Raw genomic sequence first — 21,317 nt, forward strand, 5'->3', positions numbered from 1 at the left:
AGACACGGCTCGGATCCTGCGTTGCTGTGGCTCTGGCGTAGGCCGGGCGCTGCAGCTGATTCGACCCCTAGCCTGGGAACCTCCATATGCCGCGGGCGGGGCCCAAGAAATGGCAAAAAGACAAAAAACAACGAAAACAAAAAAGAACGACTAGCATCCGTGAGGACAAAGGTTTTTATTTATCAACTTTTAAAATTTTTTTATTTTTATTTTTTGTCTTTTTGTCTTTTTAGGGCTGCACCCACGGCATATGGAGGTTCCCAGGCTAGGTAGGGGTCTAATGGGAGCTACTGCTGCTGGCCTATGCCACAGCCACAGCAACGCCACATCTGAGCCATGTCTGTGACCTATAGCACAGCTCACGGCAACGCCGGATCCTTAACCCACTGAGCGAGGCCAGGGATCAAACCCTCAACCTCATGGTTCCTAGTCGGATTCGTTTCCGCTGTGCCACGACAGAAACTCCATCAACGTTTTTAGAACAAGCCATGATTTTCTGTGCTCTTTACACATAGAACTCCTTAAATTCTCACAACAAACCTTACTAAAGAGATAAGATTATCATTCCACTTTTTACATGAAGAGACTAAGAAACGAAAAATGCAGTAAGAAGCATAGCGTTTCTTCATGCATTCCTTAAATATTGACTGAGCTCCCAGAACGCTCATCTTCCACGATCCGTACTTCCGGAGGGATCCCAGAGGAACCCCTCTTCAGTTCACAAGAACTCTGGGGTTATAGTAGTGCCCCTTCCCATCACTAATATTTCCCCTCCGGGCGCCCGAACTGACATTTGACTTGCAGTCATTTGCACAATGCTGACCTGGAGGACAGCGAGGCAGGCAGGACCAGGCCCTCGCCCCTCTCCGGGAAATCAGGGCTTCATAGAACCCAGAGCAAGTCGTAATAAGTCGCACGTAGCCTAAAGATTTTCCTCACTGCTAGGGAAAACAGCACGCGCTCCTCAGCACCGCCCTCTCTTCCGGAACGACGAAATGCAAGGTTCGGATTGGGCTAAGGCGGGCCACGCCTCCTCCTGTTCCCCAATCAATTCCCTCACTGGGTGCGCTCCCTCCTCCTCAGCTCCGCCCCACCGCCCCAAGTTACGTCGCTCCCTCTTTCCTCCTCCTCCGTTATCCCGGGGGCTGCGCTCGCGCGGCAAACCCACCTCCCTTTGCCTCTCATTGGCTGCTCAGGTCCCGCGCGAGCGGAATCGCGCCCTTCGCCCCCTCCCCCAAAGCCTGGCCATGCCTCTCTCCCGTTTTCTCCAAGAGCCCGCGTGAGGAGGGCATCGTCTGCTTCTGGCGCGCGCAACGGTGCGCGCGCCCCCCGCGGACCACTCCCTTCGCCTCAGCGCGAGTTGACGCTGCGGCTGGCATCCCTTATCGCGCACGCGCAGTTGCCCACCCCGTTCCTTCTGTCTCGCGCTGCCTCGCGCCGCAGCCACCGCAGTAGCGGCATTTTCTTGGGGCGCACGCGCACTGCGCCCTGTGCGGCCCGTTCCCTGGACCCGGCCGCTGCGGTGGCAGTGAGCCCCTCGGGCGCGTACGGGCTTTCACTTCTCCCCCACCCAGAGCGGGTTATTCCCTCGCGGCGCGCGCTCAGGGGCCGTTATCCCCCTGCAGAGGTCCCCGCACCACGCACGCGCAGTAGCGAGGGGGCACGCGCGCGGGAGCTGGGGCCGCAGGAAGGCGGTGCCGCTGCCGCCATTGCGAGGGAGGGAGGGAGCGAGCGAGCGAGGCTGGTCCGCCCTCCCCCTGGTTCCCGCCCCTCCCCCCTTCCCCTCCCCGCCCCCCCGCCCCGAGGGAGAGCAGCGGAGCGGCGGGAGGAGGAGGTGGAGGAGGCGGAGGAGGGAGCCCGCGAGGGAGGGTCCGCCCGGCCCCCCGCCGCCGGAGCTGCCGGCGCCGCCGCCTCAGCCGCCGCTGGACGAGGAGCAACAGAACATGGCGCCGGGGCCGCCGTCGCCGCTCCCGGGAATCCGGAGGCCGGGGCCGCGCTGAGGACGCCCAGCTGGTGAGTGCGCGAGCTCGTGGGCCCCGGTGGCGAGGCCGGGCGCCGCCCCGTTGTGGGGTCCAGGGGGAGGCGGGGACCGCGGGGCCCGGAGCCCGCGAACAATGGAGGAGCCGGAGGGGGAGGGGAGGGAGCGGCCCCCCAGCCCCCCGGGCCCCGCCGCTTCGCGCTGTGGCCCGGCCCGCCGGGGCCCGCCTGCCCTTCGGACTTGCTCCTGCCCGCCCCAGCCCTGCTGTCGCCGCGTCTGTCCCCACCCTCCGACCCATTGGGATCTCGGTGTCTGCCTCGGCCCCCCCGCTTCCCTCGGCCACTTCAGCCACTTCGCTCGCAATTCTGCGCCTCCCCTTTCCCTCTTCCTTCCCTCAGTAATGCCCCTCGCCCCTCCCGGACTCTGCAGTGCTCATGGGACCCACCTCCTCCGTGACCCTTCCGCATCCCTTAATTCTGGACCTTCACTTTCTGGTTCGTGACCCTTCTGCCTTCTCCCATTCCGCTCTCAGCACCCTGCCCCTGCCCCCCTCTTTGACCCGTCTGCTGTTACCCTCTCTTGCACCCCCTGGAGCTGTCCCTCTAGGACCTGCGGTTCCACCTCCTTGGAGATCCATCCGGGACCCCGTTTGTCTCGGCACTGCTGCCCTAGGTCTTCTCTTTGGACTTAATTCCATCTCCCTCTTGGGCCCTACTGTCCCCTCGCAAAATCTGTTCCACACCTCCCCCCCCCATACCCCTTTGGGCTCTCTGACCCCTGCCTCTCGGATGCACCTTGCCTGCTTCCTCCCTTAGTCAAAATGTATCATTCACATCCTTTCCTCTCTTCCAGACTTTGCTGCCTCCCCTCTCTGCCCCTCGTTCAGTCTCAGATCTTGCTGTACCCTCCAGCCTGCTTGCTTTCTGACTTTGCCTTCCGTGAAGCAGCCTCCTCTCCCTTCTCTGACCCTGCAGCTCTCATTTCTGCCATTCACTTCTCTGATCTTTTTCCCTAACTCAGCCTCTCTGCAGCCTCACGCCCTGCAGTCCTTTCTGCCCCGGTGTTGTCCTTGCCTGTTGTCTCTCCATCTCACCTCCTTATTGGCCCTCTTTTGAGCTGTTCCATTCAGTTGCCCCCTCTTCCTTTGACCTGTTTCCCCTTCAGTTCTCTGCTTAAGACCTGCTTCCACCTTCTATCTCCAAGTCCTGTCCATTTTGGCCCTTCTTAGATTTGCTCTTTACCTTACTGAATTATTGGTAACTTCTCTCTCTGTGATTCATCACCCCCTCCCTTCCTGTTGTGCATCTCAGACCTGCCCCGATCCTTTTTGCCCCTGCTCTTTCATTTGTTCGCTTCTGCCTCATCCTATTTTCCTCCCAGCTCTACCCCTTTTGGAGCTGTCCACTTGTCTGCCTATTTTGGGGATCCATTTTAACTTTCCTGCTGCTGTCCCTTCTTGGAGTGGTCCTCTTTAACCCTGGTCATCTTGGTACTGCCTCGCACCTCTGTTGCTTCTAAATTCTAAGTTTTCCTCCTGATCTCCCCCCACCGTTTTGATTCCCCTCTCAACCTCCAGTCTCTCCTTTCTTGTATTTGTCCTCCTTTTTTTTGCCCTGCCCCTCTTACCTTTTTAAGTCTCCTTCCCCCAGCTCTGCCCCTTGTAGAGATGTTTTCCCAATCATTCCTACCTTTCATTTCACCCACCCCTACCCCAGCTCCCTCTTGGAACTGCACAGTTTTTGGCTAGAGTCTCCCTCCTTTTTGTCATTCCTCTCTCAGTTCTGTTCTTCATTGCCTTGTTTCCTGCTGGGCTCCTTCTCTTCCCATTTAGTTCCTGTCAGACTTGCTTCTCCCACCTGCCCCCCTTGACTGCTTCTTCCCCCTGGGTGCTTCGCCTCTTCAGGCATGCCTTTCTCTGAACTCTGTCCCTCAGCTTTGGAGGGCAAGGGTCTGGGTTGGACCTAGGCTTCTCCAGACTCAGGTTTAGACTGCAGAGTCTCTCAGCGCCCTGACCCTGAGGGTTTTATCTCCAGGGATCCTGTGAGATCTCGGTAAATAGGTGGGGTTGGTTAATTGGCTACTGCTCTCTGGAGTTGGGAGTGTCTCCCCCATTTCCTTCTCTTTTGCCAAGGTTCGTGGTGGTGGGGGTAGATCTGTTTCCATTGCCCCATTTTCCCCCTCTCCCATTTTGCTCCCCAGCCCCTTTGGGTCCCTGGGCTTTGCAGCTTTGTCATTTGGAAAAGGAGGGTTGCAGCTGCTCACAGATCTGTCTTCTCTTTACACTTTCCCTCCCTCCTCCTCTGAGCAATTGTTAAGAGACAGTTGTACCCTCTCCCCCTTCCATCTCCAAGGCAGCACCCCTTGGGAGATCTTCGGAGTATGCTTCCCCCCACCCCCCATATTTTTGTTTTACCGTTGGTTGGGGAAATGCCAGTTTTCAAGTTCTCCCCAATCCCACCTGGGGTTATGGCCACACTTGGCATTTACTGCTTTGGGTCTGTAGAAGCTGCCTGTCTGTCTTGCCTTCCGACTTGGCCTCTGGTTTGCTGTGTGATCTTTGGAAGGGGCGGGGAAGGGTGGGCTTATTTCTTTCTTTCCTCTGGCCAGGAAGGATTTGTTTCCCTGGTCTTCAAAATAGTGAGGGCTTGGGTTTGGAAAGCTCTTTGGGGTTGTTTGTTGAAAGGGAGAGTGCCAAATGTCACTCAGATTTCTGCCCGTGATACTGCAGGCCTCCTAGTCACAGGAGCTGAATGCCTCTAGGCAGATCCTTGCTGGATTTGGGAAAGAGATGGGGCTCATTGGTACACGAGGAGTATGGGTGGGCCCTGACACTCCCCAAGCCTTTGGACTGCCCTGATTTGGTAGAGTGAGAAATGGGTGCCAGAAACTGGCTGACATTGGGATTTCGGTTTATTACCTGGGAAATGTACCTTTGCTACCTTTCCTTGAACTGATCTTCAGTGATCTTATGTTGGGGGTGGGGTTTAGGGGTTCATTCAGAGGAAGAGGTAATTTTTACAGAAAACCATCCAACCATTTTCCTTCCTTAACTTGGGAGAGGGAATCTTTTGCATGTTCTCTGTTTATTTATTTCTTAAGTAAATCAAAAGTCTGATTTTTTTTCCCCCTGTGGCCTAGGGCAATTGCATATTAAAGCAGCCATCCAGCTGTGAAGGAGCATTTACTGGAAAGATTTTTATTTCTTAACTGAGCTATGATCAAACTTTGTTTACTTCAGCACTTATTTAGAAATAGTTCTGTGTGAATATATCTGAAATAAAAAACATTCACTGTCATCTACAGAACTGGACCATTGACTCATCAAATGTTAGGGCAATTGTTTATGAGACAGTGTGAAGGCTGGATAGTGGATCCATATGGCTCCTTCAGCTTCTAAGTTCTTAGGCCTTTAAATTTTGTGTCAAGAAACTATGGCATTTGTCATCACCATTATTGACTTTCAGTATTTTACTGAATTTTGGTTCATTTATCTTAGTTTCTGTATATTTCTGAATTTCGGCCTTGTTGAGTTTATGTTCCCCATGTTGGTATAAATAGTTGTTTGGTTTTTTATTCTTAATGTGGACGTGGTGGCTAATTAAGAATAAAAACAACTGTGTATGCAGTACTGGTGAAATTTGTGTTCCAGTGTTTTAACATCACTGACAGCATAGAAAGTTTCTGTGTGCCCAAAGCCTGAGTTTGCATAATAGGAAGAGAAGAGACTGAAGAACAAAGAGCTGGTTTTTCTTCCTAAACTGGTAATTAATGTTCCATAGACTGTCATATTTCTCTCTGCTACAGAGGCTCCAACTCCTATATCAGAATTTGCTTTCATGGTGGAATCGGATGCTACAGAAATCTGAGGTAGTAGCCTTGGCCTTCTGGATCAGTTAATGTGCCACTTGGGGGTGGGGTATGAAGCAGGATACAGCAGTAGCCTGTTTTCGACCTAGTAACATGTCTTTAAGGGCTTTTGCCCTGCCTAGCAAATCTTTGTATCACTGGCCTGATGAAAGTTCCAGGTTTGTTTGTTTGCCTCACGCATGGCATGTGGAAGTTCCTCAGTCAGGGATTGCACCCATGCCACAGTTGTGACCTCTGCCACAGCTGTGGCAGCACTGGATCCTTAACCCGCTGTGCCTCACAGGAACTTCCCCTATCTTTTTTTATCTGAACCTTTCTTTTTGACTGTCTCCCTTCCCTTACCCACTGCCCCTTTTTTTCTTGGCATGATGAAGGTCAAAGCATTTAGGACAATAAAAAATCAGAATGAGAAAATAAGTTATTCCTCTTAATACTGGCTACATGGAAGAAGTTGTCCATGTGCAGATCCATGGACCTGATGGCGACTTTTGGCAAAGGACAGTCTGAGAGGAGTGAGGGTTGCACAGGTAAACTGCAGTCTCATAGGTATTTGGTCTGTATGTGATGAGGAAACACATCAGGTCAGCACAGTTGGAAATTGAAAAGGTGAAAGTGGTTGTCCATTTCCCTTTGGACTTTTCTGCTTTCTCCTCTTTTGTCTGCCTTGGGATTCTGAGGTGTTGGGCCTCTTGTAGGGCCTTCCTGTGATCTCTGACTGTGGTCGTTCACCAACTGGCAGTTTAAACACTGTGGTAACATACCCAGTGAGTGTGACATTTTATTGATCATCTAGTTTAGTTGTTTAAAATTTCTTTTTCACATTATGTGAAATAGATAAACTTGGAGATTCTCTGCTTGAAGAGGGAGGGTGACTGAAATCCCTCGGGTTTGGAAAAACAGTTTGAAGATCATTGCCTAGTCTAGCCTCCTCATTTACAGATGGGAAAATGGAAGTCTTGCAAGGAGCATGATGACAGGCTTCCTATCCTAGTTGGAAGAGTACAGGCAGGAGATCCTCTACTGTAGGCCTGAGCCTCATTGGATGGAACTTTGGACAAAACGCTTTATCTCTCTGGGCTTCACATTCCTAGCCTGAAGTCTTGGGTGCCATCCATCTCTGATTGTAGATTCTTGTCCTGGATCACATACCATGTTAGAGTTGGGACGGGGACTGAACTCCTGTACTGCTCTTAACCACTGTCCTCCCACCAAATCCTGTAATCCAGAATGGGCGGGGGATATTTCCTGGGGGATGCAATAAAATGAATTGGATTACCTTTGTTGTATGCTTTTTCAAATGTAAACACTTGGCTCTTTTTCAGCCATGTACCTGAAGATTAATTTATAATTTTGGGGAAAAGAGGCATCCAGATTGTATTAAATAAATAGCTAAAACCATATACCTCTTTAAAAACAGTATGGAATTTTTCAAGCTGAGTCATTGTTGACCTAGGCTCTCAAATAGCAGTGGTCTGAATAGCACTTGAGTTGCTGGTATTAAGAAATGCAAACAAATCATTCATGTTCATCTTCCTGAAAATTTATTTCTATTTAATTTTTGATACAATGTTTTATCATGGTTCATCTGTGAGGAATTCTTGAAAATAATATCTGGCATCTGTCAGTCTCATTTTCATTTATTTGCGTCTCTGATATTAAGAAACACCATTAACTTGATATATGAGCGGAGAACCAGGTACTTTCAGCCATGAAACATCATCACAGGAAAGTAATATTTATTTTAGTTGGAAATAGCCATTCTTGCCTATCTCCTTCATCTTCCTTTATTGGAATGAACGTTTTCATTTTATGAAATTTTGTGGTAGTCGTGACTGTTGCATTATGCATCTATAGGTATTTCATACTCTTTTTGTTCTGCTAGTGTCTCTGTGTTCTTGTTTGGAAAAATGTTCTCTTGCTAGTCACCATTGTAATATTTGCACTTGGTAATCGGACTCGGCCAATTGAGAGACAGCTTTTCGTGGCGAAAGAATGTTGAATTGATAATGAAGAAACCTGGGTCCTAGCCCTGTCTCTGCTGCTTACGAGCTGTATGACTTGGGTCAAAATCATTTTCACTTCTCTGGGCTGCAGTTTCTTCATTAGAAAAATGAAAGGGTTATACTAGTTGGTTCCCATTCTTTCCCATCATACCTAGCAAAATACCTTGGACATAATAGGCCCCCACTATGTACATGCTGACTGAAGCCAAGCTGGTGCTACAGCCTTATTCTCTTTTTTGGGGGGTGGAGTTGGGGAGGGAGGCTGGGAGACGTGTGCACTGACTATAATGGCTGGGTTTTTTTTTTCAGGCTTGAGACTCTTAGATGGCATGCCCTCATGGTCAGCATTTAATCCCTATATGTATATAGAACATAAGTGTCTTGACCAGGGCTATACAGCCGTAGGGCTGTATTATGGACATATGTCTGTCTGAATCTAAAATTCGTACTGGAGTTCCCGTTGTGGCGCAGTGATTAATGAATCCGACTAGGAACCATGAGGTTACAGGTTCGATCCCTGGCCTTCCTCAGTGGGTTAAGGATCCAGCATTGCCGTGAGCTGTGGTGTAGGTTTCAGATGCGGCTCAGATCCCCCCTTTCTGTGACTCTGGCGTAGGCCAGCGGCTATGGCTCCGATTAGACCCCTAGCCTGGGAACCTCCATATGCTGAGGGAGTGGCCCAAGAAATGGCAAACAGACAAAAAATAAATAAATAAATAAAAATTAAAAAAAAATAAAAAAATAAAATTCATATTTATTTTATTAGACTGCCTTGCCTTTCTGGGATATAAGAATAAGCTATAGTTCAGTCCCTTGAGCAGTGTCTCTGGAGCTCTGGGATGCAGATTTGATTCCCGGCCTGTTACAGTGCATTAAGGATCCGGCATTGCTGCAGCTGTGGTGTAGGTTGAAGCTGTGGCTCAGATCTCATCCCTGGCCTGGGAACTCCACATGCCCCACGGTGGCCAAAAAAGAAGATGAAAAAAAGATTTTCATATTCAGAGACTGAGCACACATTGGGTTCCATATAAAAGAATCTACAGCTGCAAGTACCAGCTTGCCTTTCTAGTCGGCATATTGAAAAAGTTGAGCATTTTGTTTCTGACCTAGATTCACACCCTGGAATAACAAAACTGTAAGTAAATTTGTTTAACAGAAAGAAGATAGAATTGTTGGGTCATGGAATGACCTTAAATTGATGTTTTCTTTGGCAAATAGAAGATTATCTGAATTGCTGCTAATTGAGAAATTTTCTTCCGATAAAAACTTGAAACGTATAGATTAAAGTAGACTTTGCTCCTTGACTTATTTGTGTGGCACTCCCCCAAATTTTTATTATTGTTTTTTTAATGGCTGCACCTGTGGCATTTGGAAGTTCCCAGGCCAGAGATGGAAACTGTACCTCTGCAGTGACCTGAGCCACTGCAGTTGGACAGTTGGATTCCTTTTTTTTTTTTTTTTAGGGCCACACCTGTGGCATATGGAAGTTTCCAGGCTAGGGGTTGAATTGGAGCTGCAACTGCAGCTGCTGACCTATGCCACAGCAAAGTGGGATCCTAGCCGGGTCTGTGACCTATGCCATAGATCATGGCCAGGCCGGATCCTTAACCCACTGAGCGAGGCCAAGGATTGAACACGAAACCTCATGGTTACTAATCTGATACAGTTCTGCTGCGCCACAGGGGGAACTCCCTGCAGTTGGATTCTTTTTTTTTTTTTTTTTGTCTTTTTAGGGCTGCACCTACGGCATATGGAGGTTCCTAGCTAGGGGTCAAATCAGACCTATAGCTGCTGGCCTACACTACAGACATAGCAACAGCAGATCCTTAACCCACTGAGCGAGGCCAGGGATTGAACCTGAATCCTCATGGATACTACCCAGGTTCGTTAACTGCTGAGCCACGACAGGAACTCCTGCAGTTGGATTTTTAACCCATTGTTCTGAGCTGGGGATTGAACCTTCACCTCCACAGTGACCTGAGCCACCAATTGGATTCTCAATTCACTGTGCCACAATGGGAACTCCTAAAATACTTAAAAAACAAACAACCCCCCCCACTCAATTTGGAGTTCCCTGTGGCCTATTGGTTAAGGGTTTGGTGTTGTCACTGCTGTGGCTGAGGTTTGATCCCAGTCCTGCATGCCATGGGCACAGCCATGAAACAAAAAACCCTGCAGGGAGTTTCCCTCGTGGCCCAGCAGTAGTGAACCTGACTAGTATCCATGAGGATGTGGGTTCAATCCCTGTCCTCACTCAGTGGGTTAAGGATCCAGCGTTGCTGTGAGCTGTGGTGTAGATCACAGACGTGGATCCCAGGTTTCTGTAGCTGTGGCCTGTATCGTAGGTTGGAAGCTGCAGCTCCAGCTCAAATTTGACTCCTAGCCTGGGAACTTCCATATGTCGTGGGTGCAGCCCTTAAAAGACAAAAACAAAAAAAACCCCTCCCAAATCCCCCTGCAATTCAAAAAAAACGTTGGGGTGAAGGGATGTTGGCCAGCTACAGCTAATAGCGTCCTAAAGTGTAAAATAAAAAAATGTATTGTTGGGAGTACTGGTCTTGGTGCAAGGGAAATGAATCCGACTAGGAACCATGAGGTCACGGGTTCGATCTCTGGGTTAAGGATCCGTTGTTGTGAACTGTGGTGTATGTAGGTCACAGACGAGGCTCTGCTGTGGCGTAGGCAGGAAGCTGTAGCTCTGATTCGACCCCTAGCCTGGGGATCTCCATGTGCTGCCAGTGCGGCCTTTCAAAATATATGTATATATGTATACGTTTACATATGTAGTTGCATTGTACTTCTCCCCATTTCCATATAAAAGAAGAATCAAGGAGTTCCTGATGTGGTGCTATGGGTTAAGAATCCAACTGCGGGGGTGGGGTGGGGGGGTAGGAGGGATGGACTCGGGGTTTAGGCCTGGCATACGCACACGGAGGCATATGGAATGGCTGGCCAATGGGGACCTGCTCTATAGCACAGGTGATCCTCTGTGTGGGGAAAGAATCTGAAAGAGAATGGATTTGTGTATATGGATGACGGAATCACTTTGTTGTACAGCAGAAATTATCACGACCTTGTAAATCAACTATATTTCAATAAAACTTTAAAAAATCAAAGAAAAAAAAGAATCCAACTGCAGCAGCTTGGGTCACTGCAGAGGTGGGGATTCAATCCCCGGCCAGATACAGTGGGTGATCCCACTGTGGCATACGATGCAGCTGTGGCTCATAATCAATCCCTGGCCAGAAACTTCCTTATGCTGCAGGTGCGGCTATAAGAAAATAATATAAAAGAAGGGTCGACACCGTGGCTTCATCTGGTTGCAGCTTGGACTATGTAGGAATCAAAGACAAAGGAAAATGATTACTGTTAATTGCCATGGGCAATTAAAAAGGATTCTTTGTTCAGTAACAAATTGTGTACAAATGAAAGTCAGCCCTGCATTAATACAAGATTATTAGATTCTCGAAATCAGCATCTTCAGCTGGAGTGGCTTTAACTTCAAGGGAATTGTCTCATTGGAAATAGTGTACCTAAATGCTTGGTGATTAAAAGTATTACTAGGTCTATTTTTAAAAATGCTTTTTAAGTTTGTAGGTGGATGCTGCTTTTGTTATATCATTTTGTGGAGGAGTGGGACTCACCTATGGCATGTGGAAGTTCTTGGGCCAAGGATTGAACCTTTGCCACAGCAGCGACCTGAGCCACTGGAGTGACAGCGTTGGATCCTTAACCCTCTGCACCACAAGGGGACTCTCTGACATCTTTTTTTAAAGGGCCACACCTGCGGCATATGGAAAGTCGAATTGGAGCTACAGCTGCCTGCCTACGCCACAGCCACAGCAGTGCAGGATCCCAGCCATGTCTGCGACTTGCCCAGTTCACAGCAGTGCTGGACTCTTAACCCACTGAGTGAGGTCAGGGATCAAAACCACATCCTCATGGATACCAGTTGGGTTTGTTACCACTGAGCCACAATGGGAACTCCTTTTTCTTTTTTGGCCTTGCCTGTGGCATGTGGAAGTTTCTGGACCGGGGATTGAACCCATAACGTAGCAGTGACAACACCAGATAGTTATTTAACCCACTGAGCCACACAGGAACTCCTTAAGTGTACGTTTCTGAATTTTCTACATGTACAGACCCCTTTTTCACATGATGGGACATAATTTCCTTTTCCACAGTTTTTTTGTTTTGTTTTGTTTTCTTTTAATGGCTGCACCTGTGGCATATGGAGGTTCCTGGGTCAGGAATTCAGTCTGAGCCACAGCTGGGATCTTGCTGCAGCTGTGGCAATGCCAGCTCCTTTAACTCACTGCATCTGGTTGGGGATTGAGCCCATACCTCTGCAGTAACCTTAGCCACTGAAGTCGGGTTCTTGACCCGCTGTGCCACAGTGGGAACTCTTCTACACAGTTCTTAATAAATTGGAAACTGTTTGAGAGTCTCCATCTGTCAGGCACTTAGGTCATGACTTTAATATATGAATGTAACCTTACAGGATGATATTTATAACTTTTCCAAGATTGTTCGAGGTCACATACCTGATAATGAATGGGAGAATAGCGATCTCTTACAAGCTGCAAGCATCTTGTAATGACAGATCTTCCCTGTTTGTGTTGTAATTCCATATTGTTTGGGTCTCTGTTTACTGGGAATTAAAAGGAAATAGGTATGGCCCCTGCTGTGACATCCTGATGGGACTGCCAGGCACGAAAACTGGTGTGAACTTTCTGGAAAGCGGTTTGGCAGTGCTTTAAGAGACACATAATTCTTGATCTAGTTATAGATACCTCTATGGACCAAGAACTAGAAATGAGCACCAAGATTTTACATTTATACAAAGATGTTTTGTTTGTTTGTTTTTGTTTGTTTTTTTTTTGTCTTTTTGTCTTTTCTAGGGCTGTACCCGCGGCATATGGGGGTTCCCAGGCTAGGGGTCTCATTGGAACTGTAGGCGCCAGCCTATGCCAGAGCCACAGCAACTCGGGATCCGAGCCACGTCTGCGACCTACACCACAGCTCACGGCAACGCCGGATCCTTAACCCACTGAGCAAGGCCAGGGATCGAACCTGCAACCTCATGGTTCCTAGTCGGATTCATTAACCACTGAGCCACGAGTGGAACTCCTGGTAACTTTTTTTTTGTCCTTTTTTTCTATAGGGCCGCACATGCAGCATAGGGAGGTTCTCAGGCTAGGGTTTGAATTGGAGCTGCAGCTGCTGGCCTACACTGTAGCCACAGCATCAACAGATCTGAGCCACATGTTTGACCTGTGCCGAAACTTGTGGCAAGGGCAGATCCTTAACCCACTGAGTGAGGCCAGCGATTGAACCTTCATCCTCATGGATACTAGTCCAGTTCTTAATATGTCGAGCCACAGCAGGAACTCCCAGGGGAATGGTCATTTTATGAAAAGTCTGGAGTCATGAAAAAAGGATGCTTTTGGAGAATTCTTGACATGGGAAAGTGCACACAAAATTAAGTATGAGAAAAAAGCAGGATATAGAACTGTAAACAGTATGGTTTCAGTTATTTTAATATATATGGAGGAGAGTGGAAGAAATATGCTAGAGTACTGTTAGAATTTATCTCAGTGCTGTAGAATTTTGCGTGATTAAATTTTCTGAGTTTTCCGCAATGATTTTACTAATCAGAGAAAAAAGTTAAAAAATTTTTTTGCAGTGTGGTTGTATTATGTTTGGTTTTTCTGGTAAACATATAAGGGGAGAATTGAGCTGAAAAGCAAGAAATTAGTAATAATGAGATCTGTTGGACTCTAGTACTTTTGTTTGTTTGTTTGTTTTGTCTTTTTGCAATTTCTTGGGCTGCTCCCGTGGTATATGGAGGTTCCCAAGCTAGGGGTCGAATTGGAGCTGTAGCCACCGGCCTACGCCACAGCAGCACAGGGTCCGAGCTGTGTCTGTGGCCTACACCACAGCTGGATCCTTAACCCACTGAGCAAGGCCAGAGATGGAACCTGCAACCTCATGTTTCCTAGTCGGATTCATTTCTGCTGCGCCAGGATGAAAACTTGAGGTGTATGTTTCTACTTCTCATTTTTACATAGACTAGGGAAAACTTTGCCACAGGTCAGCACCGGTAATGTGTGGACAGGTGTTAAAATAGATTCTTGTCCCAGTTCCTCCATTTGTTTTGCCACCTTAAACAAGCTCTTTAGAAACCAAAGTAATGTATAAAAAATGTTTAGCATATAGTAAGTGCTCGATTGAAAGGGATTGTTATTCTCAAATGGTGAGTTAAGTACCAAGTCAGTTAAGTGAAATCCACTGCTATATGCCACTGGGAATTCTGAGAGGTAGGATTTTATTAGTTGCAGAAGTCTTCTACAAAGGTGTCCTCTCGTCATTCTTTCCTCGCTTGTTTCTTCTCAGCAGGTCACTGGAGGCACTAAAGAAAAACCTGACCGTTGCTCGCCTGCTTTAAAACCTTTAGTGCTTTTCTGTGGTCTCTAAGATTAAATCCAGATCACTAGTGTGGTCTGTAGAATCCTTTATACTTGGGCCCATCCTACTTTCCCAGCCTCAGTTCTTGGTCTCCAGAATGAGATCTGTTCTTTTTCTCCCTCTGTGTTTTTGATGAAGCTGGTTCCTCTTGAGAGTTCCCTTACCAGTCTTCTGATTGGTGAATTTCCTGCTCATCCTTCGACATCCTCTCAAGTGTCCACTGTTCTGAGATCTTTCTTCCTGGGGTTTTTCCTCAGCAGGTCTTTCCTGCTAAGTGTTCCATTAGCACTTTGCTGGTGATGTTATACATATCACTTGTTTTTGTGTAGTGATATGTTTCTATGGGGCTGTATCAGCAGTCACAAAACACCCATGCTGTTCCCTTATCCCTGTTCCCTGGCTGCCCAGTTGTCCCCCTTAGAGACATAAGTGTTCTATCAGAGGTATTTTTTTCCTTCCAGAGATATTTTATGCACATATAAACAAGCAAATAGAAATACGTATGAGCCCCCCCCACCCCTTTACATGAATGGTAGCATTCTGTGATTACTGTTCTGTGTCTCCCTTTATACTTTTTTGTTACGGTCATACCCGCGGCTTATGGAGGTTTCTAGGCTAGGGGTCTAATTGGAGCTACAGCTGCCGGCCTCCACCACAGCCACAGCAACACCAGATCCATGCAACCTACACCACAGCTCACGGTGACGCCGGATCCTTAACCCATTGAGCGAGGCCAAGGATCGAACTCTCAACTTCATGGTTCCTAGTTGGATTTGTTTCCGCTGCGCCACAACCGGAGCTCCTCCTTTTTTCCATTTAATATTTTGGGAAATGTTCAGTGTTAGCACAAAGGAAGCTTCCTTGTTCTTTTTTATAGCCTCATGGTATTCCAGTAGACAGAGACACTGTAATTAGCCAGTCTCCTATTGATGGGCTTTGGATTTGTTTCTGGTTCTTTGCCTTTGAAATCAGTGTGCTAGGGGAAACTTGCATGTATGTCACTTTGCACATGTGAGATTATACTTGCAGGAAAAATTCCTGGAAGTAGAATAGTTGTCATCATCTTATTCTTTTTTTTTTTTTTTTTTTTTTCCTGTACCTGTGGCATTTAGAACTTCCCTTGGCCAGGGATGGAACCCTCGCCACAGCAGTGACCTGAGCCACAGCAGTGACAATGCCAGATCCTTAACCCACTAGGCCACCAGAGAATTCCTTTCTTCTATTACTACTTTTTTTTTCTTTTTTCCCCAGAGCCACACTCACGGAATATGAAGGTTCCCAGGCTAGGGTTCTAATTGGAGCTACAGCTGCCGGCCTACACCACAGCCACAGCAACACCAGATCCAAGCCGCATCTGCGACCTACACCATAGCTTACGGTGACGCCAGATCCTTAACCCACTGAGCAAGGCCAGGTATCGAACCGGCAACCTCATGGTACCTAGTCAGATTCATTAACCAGTGAGCCACGAGGGGAACTCCTCATCTAAGCTTACCTTAGTGTAAAAAAACCCCAAAAAACCCAAAGCCTGTTACCCAATTCTTACTATAATGCTTTCTTGAAACATTTTACTTTTGTTTTTGGGGGAATAGCCCTGGAAATTTTGGTATTGCATGATGCTGAAGTGGATGGCCAGTGGCATGTATTGTGTGTCATCAGCCAGTCTGGAATGCTCACTTTAATAACCATTTCAAATGCTCTTCCAAGAAGCTTTCCCCAGATCCTTCCTCTATTTCTAGGACCTGAATTAGCATCAGACCTTCTTTTAGATCAGCCCTGTCTAATAGAACTTTCTGCATTATCCTTTACAACAGCCTCTAGCCATATATTTCTACTTGAAATGTGGTTAGTGGGACTGAAAAATGAATTTTAAATTATACTTAATTTTGGAGTTCCTGTTGTGGTTCACTGGTAATGAACCTGACTAGTATCCATGAGGACTCCAGTTTGATCCCTGGCCTTGCTCAGGGAGTTAAGGATCCTGTGTTGCCGTGGCTGTGGTGTAGGTTGGCACCTGTAGCTCTGATTTAACCCCTAGCCTGGGAACTTCCATATGCTGCATGTTCAGCCCTAAAAAGTGGAGAAAAACAAACAAATTTAATTTTGAATAACCTTTAAATGGAGAAAGTATTGGTGAGTGCAGATGTAGGCTATTATCTTCCACATAGGATTTTTCTTTTTCCTGCCTCTCCTAACTCTGATATAGGGCCATGCTTCTTGTGTATTTGATGAGTGTTTGATAAATAGCCCTCAGGACTGAATATATAAGGAAAGTAAAAATATTCTTTAAATTCTACTTCCTAGGGATAGCTATTGTGTTTTAATTGTAGAAGAAATTGGCAGTTTTCAGTGACAGCAATTTCTGTGAAGGATTCATCCTTGATTCTAGAATCAGCATTAATCAGAGTTGTAGGTTTGGGAATTTTAGGAGATGGAAGCTTAGGATAAATGTAATAGAAAGGGTCATAAATGTAATAGAAGTATGACTAATATTGGTCAAGTATTTTTATGAAGATTTTTGTGACATAATCCAATTGTATCCTAATGATTAGAGTCCTTAGAAAGTCTAAGAATTAATCATCATTCTTTCCTCTTCCAACTCCCAAGCGATTTTGCTGGCATTTGTTTTGAGGACAAGTTGGGTGTTCAGGTAATTTTGGTTTGACTCTTTCTTGGGGTGCTCAGGGTATTTCAGGAGAGAAAGATTAAAGGGAATTTATTACTTGCTAGCAAGACTAAAGAGGCAGAAATGTATTGGCTTGAATTTCTTTTTTCTTGTAATGCCAGCATTTTGTAAATGGATGGGGGGATTGTTGGTGGCGGGGGGCAGGGTGGGGGGGGTGGGGGGGGGGGAGGGAGTGTATGCTTGCTTGTGCTCACGTGCCTATGGTTCTTTCTCCTGTAAAGACATCACTGATTTAATTTTCGTTAAATTTCTTTGAATCTCTAATAGTTCTCCTTACTCCAGATCATCTGTTTTGGAGAACTTCTGTTCTGTTCTGAAGTAATGTAGTATTTATATTTCGAGCTGGCTGGTGATGTTGGGGTATAGTGAGGCATGGAGAGACAGTGATCGTGATAAATGATAAAACTGTGGTCCTCAGAAGTAAAGGGAGGACTTTAAAAAAAGTCTTTTAATTAAAATGTAGTACTGGATCCTGGAGCAGAAAAGAGAATTGATGGGAAAACTGAAATACAAATAAAGTCTGTAGTTTAGATTTTTGTACCAAAGATAATTTCTTTGTTTTGACACATGTACCATGATTCTGTTAACATTAGGGTAAGCTGTGTAAGGGCATATAGGAACTCTCTGTAATATCTGCAACTTTTCTGTAAATCTAAAATTATTTCAAAATAAGTTAAAAGACAAAACAGGGAGAACAAGAGCATTTAAGCACTGTAATTCCCTAGGGATGGGGGTGGGCTGGGATCTATATAAATTGAGATCCTATAAGGGCCCTCTGGGAGTTCTGCCTGTCTCTGTCCATTTCTCTCCTTAAATTCAGTGTTCTAGCCATGTTAGATGACTGTAGGTCTCCCTGACATCCTTACTTCTGGCCGTTTTCATATACTATTTCATTTTTCATGGTGTATTTTCTTGCCATCCCTACCTCTTAACTAATCCAAAACGAAAACCAAAAAAAAAGCCTCTAAAAACAAACAATAACCAAAAAACCCAACTAATTCCTTTTTTTTTTTTTTTTTTTGCCCCCGCCTGTAGCAGATGGAAATTCCTGGGCCTGGGATTGAACCCATACTACAGCAGTGACTTGAGTCACAGCAATGACAATGCCAGATCCTTAACCTGCTGAGCCACTACGGAACTCCTAACTAATTCCATCAATTGATGATTGAAGTATGCTTGATTTTTATAGTGTTGTGCCAATTTCTGCTGTACAGCAAAGTGACCCAGTTACACACACACACACACACACACACATATATATATACATTCTTTTTTCTCATATTATCTTCCATCACATTGTATCCCAAGAGATTGGATATAGTTCCCTTTGCTATTCAGTAAGGTCTTGTTGCTTATCCATTGTAAATGCAATAGTTTGCATCTTCTCACCCTACAAACTAATTCCTTTTAATTCTTTATGTCTGTCTTGGATGTTATTTCCCTCAGAAAGCCACCCCTGGAGTTCCCATCGTGGCATAGCGGAAACGAATCTGACTAGGAACCATGAGGTTGTGGGTTCAATCCTTGGCCTCGCTCAGTGGGTTAAGGATCTGGTGTTGCTGTGAGTTGTGGTGTAAGTCACAGACACAGCTCAGATCCTTCATTGGCTGTGGCTGTGGTGTAGGCTGGCACCTGTAGCTCTGATTTGACCCCTAGCCTGGGAACCTCCATATGCCTCAGGTGCAGCCCTAAAAAAACAAAAAACAAACAAACAAACAAAAAAGCCACCCCTGACCTGCATTGGTCAGCCCCTTGCCTGAATTTGCCTCCTGAATTTATCCCTAATGTGGTACTCATTACTCTGTTCTGATTGCCTGCTTTCTTTTCTCTTTATCCAACTGCATCTTAAACTCTGTGCTTTTCATCATTTTATCTCTAAGCTTATAACCCAGGAATGTAGGCATCATTGAAGTTCAGGAAATGTTTCTTTTCTGTGTATGTGTCTTTAGGGCCCCACTTGCAGCACATGGAGGTTCCTAGGCTAGGGGTCTAATCGGAGCTACAGCTGCTGGCTGATACCACAGCCACAGCAACTCGGGATCTGAGCAGAGTCTGCAGCCTACACCACAGCTCATGGCAAGCCAGATCCTTAACCCACTGAGTGAGGCCAGGGATTGAACCAGCGTCCTCCTGGATTCTAGTGGGGATCATTAACCACTGAGCCATGAAGGAACTTCCTACCTAAAGAATTAAATGCTGGCTTCTTGCTCACATATTCCACAGATTGATTCTAGGTTATCACTCAGCCTCCTATTCCCTGTACTATAACTTCCAATTAGACTGGATCACTTGTTTTCTTCTGAGCAGGAGTTTACCACCACATGTTGGTCCCTCTGCCTACGCTGTCCCTTTTTCCATAATTTGCAGGTCCATTTCTCTGTGCTTCAAGTCTCCTTCCTGATGCTGCCTTTCTTAATTGTCATCAGCTTATAAATTCCTTGAAAGCATTCACTCTCATTCATATTTTACCTTCCAGAGGCACAGTCCTTTGTATAGAGTTAGGCACTAGATAAAGGGTTGTGGAACTAAAGTGAAGAATGGTGCATAGGAGTTCCCGTCGTGGCGCAGTGGTTAACGAATCCGACTAGGAAACATGAGGTTGCAGGTTCGGTCCCTGCCCTTGCTCAGTGGGTTAATGATCCGGCGTTGCCGTGAGCTGTGGTGTAGGTTGCAGACGTGGCTCGGATCCCGCGTTGCTGTGGCTCTGGCGTAGGCCAGTGGCTACAGCTCCGATTCGACCCCTAGCCTGGGAACCTCCATATGCCGAGGGAGCGGCCCAAAGAAATAGCAAAAAGACAAAAAAAAAAGAATGGTGCATAAGCAGGAACTAAATATCTGCTTAAAGGAGGAAAAGGATTTAGGTTAAAATTACTGAAAACAAAAAAAATCATCAGATGCCAGTGTGAGTTCTGAGTTCTGGGAGAGAGTTTGGGAAACCCTTTTATAGCCTCAGTGACAGCCTGGGTAGGGAGAAGAACCCACCCTGAATGAGGAAGCAGGAGTGTGGGGGAACAGGTAGCCAGCATTTTGGCCTTAGCCAGGTTATAGCACTTTTGGACTGGGGTTATCTTCTTTGGAAAGTGGGTTGGACTTTTTGAATATGTAATAGTGGTGGTGTTGATGAGCATCTGCTATGGGAATATGCTAGGGAGCAACCAGGCAAGACCCCCTGCGTTGGTTCCAGTAGAATGTACTGGATGGATTAATCCCAGCCTTAAAATTCTGTGGTCTGGAGAATGGGGTTCCAACCTCTGTTTGGAATTGTGAGGATTGAATGAGAAAGGGCTTTAAAGATTATAAAGTGCTCTTCTCATTTGTTTTGAGTACCCTCCACCCCACCTTTGACCTACAACTTAAGCAGATTAAAAATGTTTAAAATGTGTATGAAAGTCACTTTCAGCATTTTTACATTAGCCAATCCTCAGTGAGGTTGTCGTGCCATACTGTAAGCACATTAGCATAAAAAGATTGGGGAGAAGCTTTTACTACCAATAGGAGTATGAACTTATGATTCCAGGGTTTAGGTAGATTCAGGCTCTTAATTCTTTCCATTATAAGTGAATCCTTTAACAGGATTGGAATATAGATTTGTAATACCATCTTCACCAATGAAAGATGTATTTGAGGAGAGTACATCTATATATGCAAATTTTGAAGTTTTTTTTTTTACGTCGGGTTTGTTTCTACCTTTCATTGTGAATTTTTTTTTTTTTTTGGTCTTTTTGCTATTTCTTGGGCCACTCCCGCGGCATATGGAGATTCCCAGGTGGGTCGGAGCTGTAGCCACCGGCCTACACCAGAGCCACAGCAACGCAGGATCCGAGCCGAGTCTGCGACCTACAACACAGCTCACAGCAACGCCGGATCCTTAACCCACTGAGCAAGGGCAGGGATCGAACCCGCAACCTCATGTTTCCTAGTCGGATTCGTTAACCACTGCGCCACGACGGGAACTCCTGTTTCTACCTTTCAATTGAATTATCCTCCCCTGACCCCCCCCCCCCAAAAAAAAAGATTTCAGGCTGACTGGCTCTTTACATTCTTAAATGCAATTTCATGTTGAGGAAATCCACACTACTGATTTGGGGCTCTTTTGACCATAAATTCAGGCTACAGTTGTTCTTTAGGTGCTTCCATTTTGTGATTAGGACGAACATTTTAAAGCACAAATTCCTTACCTTTAAAATTGTCCCCAGAATCTTCAAAACAAAGAGTAAATGATGCAATTAGGATGCAATCCATAGCCTGTGGATTTCAAGGAAAATTATTTTCCACAGAACTCAGAAATTCATTGACAAAGTCAAGCTTCCTTTTA

At 46.2% G+C, this 21,317-nt stretch overlaps 1 protein-coding gene across 1 annotated transcript in view; it reads left to right on the forward strand.

The window, feature by feature from the left end:
- Nucleotides 1-1,882: 1,882 nt before the first annotated feature.
- ARHGAP35 (Rho GTPase activating protein 35) overlaps nt 1,883-21,317 on the forward strand; it is a 127,170-nt gene continuing 107,735 nt past the window's right edge. Inside the window, exon 1 of the mRNA XM_047789811.1 lies at nt 1,883-2,013. The gene's annotated coding sequence lies outside the window, so the exon portion shown is untranslated. The remainder of the gene's footprint in view (nt 2,014-21,317) is intronic.

Source organism: Phacochoerus africanus, chromosome 8, assembly GCF_016906955.1.
Source record: "Phacochoerus africanus isolate WHEZ1 chromosome 8, ROS_Pafr_v1, whole genome shotgun sequence".
Lineage (NCBI taxonomy): Eukaryota > Metazoa > Chordata > Mammalia > Artiodactyla > Suidae > Phacochoerus > Phacochoerus africanus.